Raw genomic sequence first — 10,412 nt, 5'->3', positions numbered from 1 at the left:
GCCAGAGCAGTGGAACAGGCTGCCCAGGGAGGTTGTGGAGTCGCCTTCCGTGGAAGCATTCAAAACCCACTTGGACGTGTTCCTGTGCCCCCTGCTCTAGGTGTGCCTGCTCAAGAAGGGGGGTTGGACAAGATGATCTCCAGAGGTCCCTTCCAACGCCTAGCATTCTGTGATTCTGTGATCTAATATTGTCAAAGGAAAAAAAAAAACACCACAAAAAAACCCAACCCAAATAACAAAAACCAGAGAAGCTTTCAGGAGCACAAACTACCTGAAAGTTTGATTCTTCCTCCAGCTATACCAGCTGGCTAGTAAGAGCATAATGTGTCTGTAAAAACCGTACTTCATTTATAAAAATAGACCAGAAAGGACAGAGAACCACAATTACATTACCTTATGATAATATTAGATAGCCCCAATATAGGTTTGAGCAGTAGTTGGTCACTTAGAAGTGTAAAAATTGTTTGCTAGAGGCGAATTATCTCAAGAGAAGGATGAGCTATGTTTACCTTCCCAATATGCACAGTACTAAACACAGCAAAATACAGCAAGTTTGCCTGGAAACATTCTTTCACCTAAATCAAACAATATGGCATCTGATTAATAAAATGAGACTGCTGTAGTATGGTGAGACATTACTACTAAATAAATTTTAAGCACCAGTACTCAACTCAGCAATTAGTGTTACTAAATCCTGTGATTTAACTCCCTCTGGCCTCAGCTGCTGAAGTCTTCCACATGACTCCAGCCGCTGAAGCTTGAAGGAAAAAAAGAAAAAAATCTATTACTGCTCAAGAACTAGCAATACCTGTTCCTGCCTGTTGGCTACAGACAGGAGTGAGGCATATTCTCAGAGCTCCACTTTCTCTACATTGGCAACACACTGCTGTTTCCAAGTTCTTGATTGTTATAGATGTATTATCTCTATTATATATATATTATAGATATATATTATAGATATGTGTGCATCACTCTGAGGTACACAGAATAAAAGAATTAGATAACACTACATGCTTTGGTTTTATGTAAAGCTAACAGTAATAGCTAGTATAGAGTGGTTTTTATCTTCAAAGACCTTCACATATGTGATCTTCCCCCAGGGACTGAAAAATACTATCTCTGCTTTACAGGCAGGCAAACTGAGGAGATACAGCAAAAAAATTTGCCAGAAGTTGCAAAGCCAGAGCCACACTGACAACAAGGAGGTCCTCTTTCTTCCCCCTGTGTTCAGCCATGCCTCAAAGTGGTGCCATCTGTTATCATCGGTTTGCACAAGCCTACTTAAAAAAAATAAAATTATTTAATCTAAGTGCTGGCTGCTTGGTAAGTTTCTTGAAATGCAATTGTGTGTCCTCAGAATTTGGGCTACTGAGAAGAGAAACTCCCAACCAATTAGACTTTTTTGCATCTCAAAGAATTAAGAAAATGCCCATAAAGTGCCTATTTGTGTACAGTGCTGAAAGTCCACCAGACTATCAGCCACCAGCATGAAATTTCATGCTAGCAGAACGAAACCAGCCAATACTTGTCTTCACAAACCCAAGAGCCTAGGCTACATTTTATATACAAGCCAATACCACCACTGTACCTGGTGGTGCCAGGTGCCAACTGCCTGCTGCCCTGCTGGCTAACACAACTGTAAGAGATGGGTCCCCTACCCAAAATCTGCTTCTGACCATTTTTTGAGGCTCTGGGTTTGTTTCTGCAACCTAAAGCCACTACACAGAAGACAACATGTGTCTCAGCCCCAAGCCAGGGTACCCTGTGCACTGCCATTTTCTGTTACTGGACTTACTTTACCAGACAGGTACTTCCACAACATCCTGCTCCACAAGCTCCAAGGGGAGGACTCCCACCCTTTGGCCTCTCTGCGTGCCTGACCAAGCAGCTTCTCTGCCAGACACCATGTGCAGCTCCCATCAACAACACACAGCAGCCACCTGTGCCTATCGTGCCTCACAGCCCACAGCCCAGCACGGAGGCTGGGCACAACTCCACCTCCAGCTCCCCACCCCAGAGTGAGCTTCAAAAGCTAGTGGCAGGAAAGCCCACAAGAGACTGGATCACAAAAAGCTTAAATCTGACCATGCCAGAAGCCCAGACAGGATGTTCAAACCTGGTGGAGGAGGTGCTCATTCTTCCACCAAGATTTCTACCTAAAAGAGATAGAGCAGCTTCCCTAAATATGGCAATTTTAAGCTCTAAGAGCTAAAGACACATGCCACAGTTGGTGCTGTTTCTTTTTCATCTTTCTGCAATAAATATTCCCCTCCTCAGCAGGAGACAGTTTTAAAGTGTAGTTGATCAGAATTAATCATTTCCTACTTAGTCTAATCCCATAGGTTTGCTTTTTGCTGTCAGGTCCTGCCTATGCTGTCTAGGCGAGCTATTTCACCCAGGGCCATACTCTATCATAGCTGTGCAGATGCCAAAGTCAGAGAGAGCACCAGAAACAAAAGTGCTAACCTGAAAAAAATAGAGCAGCATTATAACTATAAAGCTATTATGTATGGATTATATTCAGAATGAACAGGCGTCTAGACATTTCCTTCTCAGTTACCTTATTAAATATTAAAAATGGAGGAGGCTAAAAATCCTTAAACATGTTTTATGTGAAAATTAAATATATGTATGCAGAAACTGTCCAAGAAATCAAAGGTATGAGACTATTCGGGTACATGACTGGCTAAAGGAAGTTTCAAAAAATTTTTTTCTATATTTAATTCCTTTTTATCAATTGTTTTATCTGATTAACAGAATTTTTTAGAACTATTTTCCCAACAGTTGTTCATACCAATCACAGATGCCGCTAACTGACTCAGTGTCTGGCGTCATGACCAGAATACATGAATGTTGCATATCACTCTTAAGCCTACAAAGGATACTTCCTATTTACTTCCTGCCTTGAAGTAAACCAGTGAATACTCCAACAATTGCAAGAAATAATTGTTCCTTTCAGTCCTACAACAGCACATAGGTTCATTATTATGATATTTGTTTAGAGAGGGATGCGCTAAGCAGCTGCCAAACTGAAAAGCCAAATGCGACCATCACAACATCAAAGGTGGAAAACAAGGAGAGCCTGTGTCTTTAGCAACTGTTCGATTTCGAGGAAATCCAGTAACAAGTAGTGCAGAAACTACTGTTCGGGTAATCTCTAGCCCCACTCTAGAAGCTTCTGTCACTTGAGTATTCTTGCAAGAGCGCCTCACCTCTCCATAAACAGAATAAAGACCCACAGCCCTGTTAGGGGTGCTCTGGTCAGTGTGCAGTCCCCACAGAACTAAAGTTGAAGAACACGCTACAGTACAGAGCGCAGCCTAGCTGTCCTTGTATAAATCTAGAGCCAAAGCTTAGATCCTCAAAATGCACATGCACCTACAGTCAACAGTCCTGCCGAAGGTGTTCATGGTCATTTGCAGAGAATGGCTACAGAAGTCTTAGTTCAGTAAGTGCAAACAATAAGAAATGCTGCCCAACATGTATGGCGTTCATCCTGAGCAAAGGGAGGCTGGTCCTTCAGCTGTCCTTCCTACTGCTAATACTTAACACCTAAATACTCACCACAGGAGGAAACAAAAACTGGATTTCCCACAATTGAATGCTCTGGCCCCTAAAAGAAGGGCCAAAAGGGGAAAAGTCAGAGCCACCTCTGGGCCCTCTTACAGCCAACACAAAGCCGCATCTCCCAGAGGAAGGTCAAGGGAGTAAATCCTCAGACTAAGACAGGCACCCTCTGGCAATCCACAGCCAAGTGCCTGTCTCTGCAAGATGAGAAGGGCTAAAGCTGCACTGCTCTCCTCAGCATTTCTGCCAACCCTGCCTAAGCAACTCCTTCTAAGTAAGATCTCTTTTAGGATATCGTTCTTGGTTGTTCACACCTCCCTCTATACCATTTGCCTTGGGTGTTCAGCTTAAAGCTGAGAATCCTGTTTAGAGGTAAGGCACCTAGAGGTAAGGAAATGTTGCTCAGAGTTAGTACACCTGCCCCTCCCCATTCAACAGTGTATCCGAAACCTCATGCTCTACCACACTACACTGCCTCTGAAGAGCTGCTCCCTTCAGACAGCACTTTTGTAGGGAACAACTGCTCTGGGAGAAGGCAAGGAACACAGTTTGAGAAGCACCCTCAGAATATGAAGTGATGGGGAGCAGGAAAATGCACAGCAAGAGAAAAGGGGCATGTAAGGCACAGCATCACAAACAAAAATTGTGTGTCCTGATTTTGTATCACAAGTTAGAAGAGGAGCTTGCAGAGGTAGAATAGCAATGCTTGAGAAGTTGCCACCCTGAAGGGGATCAGAGGCACAACTAGTCCAGCATCACATCCAACAGAGGTCAGATATAGATCCTCCAGAGTAGTGTTCAAGAAATACTGTCAAGTATAATCATGCAGCAAACTGTCCGTGGGAGAATCTCATTCGTAATTCACATCTTGCATCTGTCGCAGAACTGTTGCATCTGTGAGGCTTTGTGGACACCACGTGTGATCTGGTCAGGAGAGTGAAATTACTGTATCCTGGAGTTTAAGACCTCGTATGTGTGCATTTTTCTACCGTAGCACAGTATTTCAAGCAAAATAAGCAGAACAGAATATAATTATAGGCAAGCAACCTCACATAAGTATAGGGAAGACAGTTACGGGACAGCAGTGTAGTTGTTAAGTATCAAGACCAAGTATGGCAGCTACCAGCAGAGAGAAGGAATTAAAAATAAAAATCAGCTAATGAGTTGTAAAGCCCAGCAAGAGGCAAACTGTCAGTTACAGAGGATGCAGAGAAGGCAAAGATTTCGCCGAGAGCATTAATGAAGTTAAAACCTCTTGAGCAAGAAACAGTAAGTCTTAAAGAAAAAACAAGCAAATGCATAAGCTAGTTTATTAGTTCAGATATGTTATCCAAAAGGCTCCATTAACCAAAGAAAAATATTACTGTGGGAGCTCCCACAGGGAAAAGAATTGCAGAGCTGGGGCACAAGAGCATGCTTCAGCAAACATTGCTTCTCATGGCAGCCGTACTGCTGACTCAACTGCCTTTTAGCTGTGCTACCCCACCTGCTTGTGCAGCAGAGTTGGGAGGGAGAGACCAATCCCCATCAGGGGTTACCTGGCTGAAAAACTGCTCCAGTCCCATTGCTCAACTGAGAGCACAGCAAGGAGGCTGCCAAAGAAGCAGCATCTACCTTGTGTTATTCCCTGATGACCACTATCTCTTGGAACGCTCCAGGACTGTGTTTCAGCTGTTTTGTAGTTACCTAGTAATTGCCTGTGTGGAAAGGGTCACTCCTGAGGCACGCGCTTAGGCAGTTTGGGCCAAAGGATCCAACACTTGGTTATCCCCTGGCTTGTCAAAAAAATCCCTGCAGCTGACTGTGCAAGTTGCCTTGACTGACCTCTATACGCTCTCTAGAGTTGCTTATAGGATTAAAGACACCAGTAAAGCAGTTGCATCTCCCTCCCAGAGGCCAAGGAAAAGAGGGACTTGGAGCCCACAGCTGCTGCTGCTTGGCTGATCTTTCCCATTAAGCCAAGTTACCGTATCCTTCGGCAACATCCCTTGGCTGTTTTCCGGGTGTGCCTCTCAGCTGCTGCTGGATTTCACCCTGTAAACATCGGTGCCCTGCAAGCAGGGCTCCCACAGGACAGCGCTGGGGGGACCAGGCAGGGTGCGAGGGTCAGGTGGGAGGGCCGGGCACGGGCTGGGACCGGGCACACCCTCCCTGCGGCGTTAGCATGAAGGAAGGCTTTAATAACGCGGACTTGGGCAGCAACAACTCGCTGCAACCATCCCACGCCGGGCCCGTGAGGGCCGGGAGAGCCCTCCAGCCCCGCGGCCCTGACGGGGCCCCGACGGCCGCCCGCCCCCCGGCAGCCCGCCGCCCCCCGAGGCTTTTGGGGGTATCCCCCGCCCCGCCAGCCTGGGCCGGCCCTCACCGGCGCGTCCCAGCGGCGGAGCTGGCTGTACCGCGCCTTGCCGAGCAGGAAGCCCTCCAGGCACACCGAGTACAGCTTGCAAGCACACAGCCGTCAGACCCCCGCCGCCCGTCTCCCCTCCCCGCGCCTCTCCCGCAGCTCCTCGCTGGCGCTGATGCTGAAGTGCGGCTTCGTGGCGAGGCCGGGCCGGGCCGTCCCCTCAGAGCAGCGGCGGGGCCGCGGGAGGCGGCGGGCGGCGCAGGTGGGAGCGGGCGCGGCACCAGGCGCTGCCGCGGGACCGTCCCTTAGGCCCGGCCTAGGCGGCGGCTTTGATTTAAAATCCCTCCAGTGAAGAGAGGCGGGTCCGTAGGGCGAGGGGTAACGCAGGGTTGAAATTAATGGTCAGTTAGCCCCAAGGGGTGAGGAGCCCGTGCCGGGCAAGCAAGGCGGCGGCCGAGGGAGCCGGTTACAGCAGGCTGGGTGGGTGCAAACTGTACCCCGAAGGGGGTTATGAAGTGGTAATTCGTCATGAAGTGATGGTAATTCACTGTTTTTCAAGGCATGAGAACTCGGGACTGCCTGGTGAAAGGGGTATGCGGCAGGTCTGTAAGAAAAGAAAGTCCTTTTTTCACACAGTGACTCACTGGAAAATTGGAGATCCATCTCCAGCCTGGGACTTTTGTTTATTGCTAATTACCTGACAATAAAGGTGAGTTACACTTTCCGTATCTCGTAGCTTCCTTTACTGTATTTCTGATACCGCTGAGGGAAAGGCAGCGCAGGAGCTGGGCCTTCTCGTGTGAATCACCATGGAGGTCCTCGTAGTCTTACATGAGCAATGCCCCTGGAGACGTGAAACGAGTTCATCAACATGGAAATAATGCAAACCAGGGCCTGACACAAGCACAGTACTCTGGCCTCACCGAAAGGCTCTTCATCAGAGGAAGAAAATTATTTTGGGAAGGCCATGATTCACTAACTGACCTGGGGATAACCCTTTCCCAGTGGGAAAAGGTTTGCACATGTTTTTAAAGGAATAGGATTCACTGTGGGCATTCTCGAAAAAGTGGAGAAGAGTAAGTAAGATAACATTGTGTAACACGTCTGATGATTTGTTTTTCTTCTTCATCTGTGCAGCCAAATATAACCAGTCTGACAACTTCTGGAGCACCACGCTCTTACAGAGCTAACTTTGTAGCTCCTGGTGTCACGGCTACCCTGTGGTACCTGGGAGATGGGGCATCCCTACCCTGGGGAGCTCTAGAGAAGGTTTGCTTCTTCTCCTGAGCAAGGCCCCTATGTGCAGCATTGTTTGCATCTTGAGTCACTTTGCAAATCCATGTTTCCACTTTTAACCTGGGAGGCAAGGCGGGTGCATGGTGAGTTTGATGGAAAAATGTGAATTGTAGGCAGACAGAGGAAAGCTCTACGTTCCAGATCATGGGCAGGAATTTTCCACTTCTGCCATCATTCTAGGTTGGTGGTCCTTTCTCAGCTGCCTGAATCTGGTTCCCTGCTGGACAGCTACGGGAGGGGAAACTGAGCTACCTGTGGTGGCAAATCTCTCTAACAGTGGCAAGGGACAGGATTAAGCAAGCTTCCGCTTACAGATGTGACAATGCAATATGTTTGGGGCCCACTTTTTGAATGGTAACCTCTGTTTTATGTCATCTGCTGACTTCAGGTTTAACCTAGACCACTTGTAACCCAAGGTCCCAGTCACTGAAATGTGACACAACCAGTTAGCATGCCCAGGGCATCATTTTTGTTTTCTGAATGCTCAGATATCACATGGAACATTTTGAAGTGTGCTCAGAGCTATAAAAAAGTACGTACTTCTGGACAGCTACAGCCAGCTGGGACATGACTTGATTAGGGATGTTTCTTTAGCAGGTTATGTGGAAAGTAGGAGCCTATTTGGCATAGATATACTGCTTTTAGTACTTAATGTGCAACAGGCCCATTATATGGGCCCAGCTTGTCATTTCCTTTTTTTTTTCAATGATTACATTCAATCCCAATACAGTAAGTGAAAAATCTAAGAAAAGTTTCAAGTATTTTTTTTTTTTTAAATATTATTTCCTTTCTTCTTGTTGCCCAAATCCTGCAAAGGGTGCTCCAACTGCACATGCACCTTGTAGTCTTAGTGTAGCTGAAAACATTAGTTTCCAGTTTGTATTCCCGTAAGATGCCATGTCCTAAGGATTTGTAACCCTGCCAGCTGCATTTTCATTTCGGTACAGCTACTATACGTGATTATTGACCACATCCTACAGAAGGTAAGAAGGACTAAAAGCTTTCCTTCGTAGAGGTAGTTGTACCACACGGACTTGCAGTTGCCTAAGGAACAGCAGTTAGGCTGCTGGTGTGCTGAAGCCTCTGCCTGCCTCACTGAGGAATCCTATCTTGGGGTGTTCTGCGTGTTCCTCCTGGCTTGTCAATTGAGGAAAAACCTGTGAAGATGGGAGCCACAGTGACTTGTGGCTCAGAAGAGACAGGATCCCAAATGCAAATTGTCACCCAGTGGGAGTACAAGTCTTCACATGAGAATAGGGAGGTCCTAGACTCTCCCCCTTTTCTATCAGTTGAGCTGCCGATCCTCTTTAAGTCAGCATGCTGCCTTTGAAACGCCATCAGAGAAGACCTGCAGCATTTCCCAGCCAAACCTTGTAGTCTTCCTATGGCTTTTCATTGCAAAGCTGGAGTGGGGCTCTAAATATCACTTGCTATGATGTTGACGAGGCAGCTAATTGATGCAATGGGACGTAGGATGTGGTATTGCCCTTTGTAAGGAAAGGACTAGTTGAAGGGAAAATGGGAAGAAGGAAAGGGAAATAGCAGTTTAATTCAAAATGCCTGCTTACATCATAAAAAGTAATCTCAGATACAAACTGAGACTTTTTTGAGAGTAGCCTCTAATTCCAGTAAATCCAAACCTATGCTGGATTTATTCAGCAGGCATTTCTAACCTTGAGTTGTCTCCCAGGGACAACTCATGTACGTGGGAAGCTATGAAGAGTTCACTAGTAGTTTAAACTACTCCAGCAGGGAGTGAAAATGTTGCTTGTGTTCAGGGAGCAACTCCAATGGAAGGATCAGTCACAGAAATAGAGCTTCCTACTTAATCCCAAGTAGGATGGCCAGAAACATGCAACTACAAAAGCCTAGTGAATTGTGGTCCCAAGCGTGGTGCTCTCCAGCATGTCAGTTTTGACCACAACTCCTGGACCTATTGAGAATAGATACAAATACTGGTGGCTTTTCAGGAGGGACTTCTGCAGAGCAATGAAGAGAATGCATGCAATCCAGATTACCCAGTACCAAACCTTTGATTTAGTTGCCCATAAAGCCAGAGTCTGCTTGTGGAAGTGGATGGTGAATATAGCGTCATTCATTCATTCAAATCGCCATTTATTTTGGGAACAGGCTTTTGGCTGCTGCTAAACCCTGAAGCGTTTGCTCTGGTTAGAAGGGAAGACAGGGAAGGACTGAAGGAATGAAATACCAGAGGATCCAGCAAAATCAGCTTAGCACTGGGTGGCTGCAGGGCCGTAGAGAGGATCAGCGTAAGCCTCTGACACATGCTAGAGGGAATGTACGGCAGAAGGAAGTGACTGCCACTTAGGCTGGCTATTAACTCATGGAACAATGGCCTAACTCTTTGGAATAAACTGATTTTTCTGTGTAGTGCATTGTTTTATGGTAGTACTCTAAAAATACATTGATAGAGGCACCAACAAATGTGTTGTTCACTATATCTAAGATTAGAAAAAAAACCCAAAACAAACCCCAACCAAACAAAAAAACCTGATGACATTAACTAAATAGGCATCTGTGGTATACAGTGGGGAATTACCACATAATCAAGAGCGGGAAGAAATAAATCCAACCAACCCAGGGCTTTTTAAGCCATCATGATCACCTCAGCAGAATTGCCTCACCGTTTCCTTCCATCACGGAATTTACCTAGTCTTTCAGGCTGGGACACATCCTAGTGCCTGACGCACCCACGATCATCTTGTACAAAGCTGGAGGAACGAATTTTCCTCGGTTTTCAGTTTCCCTATATGCAAGAGGTTAAAGAACTTGCACGGGCTTACAAAACATAAATATCAGTTTGGTTTAACTCTAGCAGACTCACTGAAGACATATCACCTCTTATCTGAGGGAACAAGCAGAAGTCAGATGGGCTCTTACTTTCCTGCTAGGGCCCTGAAACCCCTGCAAATGGCTAGGCCTTTATATAATCCTTTAGACTTTCCATGAAACCTTTAATATCATCAATTTCTTCAACATTTTTATTATGGTGCTAAATATTTTTAGGTCTTTAGAACTGCCTCTAAAGCTTTAATGTTTTCATAGTTGACATTACATGATATTAAGGTTGTACATTCAATCTCTTATGTACGTATCTTGTTTGAACCACCTCCTTTGTAGCATTTACCATCCAATTTTAAAAATTCTTAGTTGTACACTTCAGTCTACCTCCATCAGGACAGAA

Source organism: Phalacrocorax carbo, unplaced genomic scaffold (genome assembly GCF_963921805.1).
Source record: "Phalacrocorax carbo unplaced genomic scaffold, bPhaCar2.1 SCAFFOLD_58, whole genome shotgun sequence".
NCBI lineage: Eukaryota > Metazoa > Chordata > Aves > Suliformes > Phalacrocoracidae > Phalacrocorax > Phalacrocorax carbo.
Note: the sequence above shows the minus strand (reverse complement) of the source record.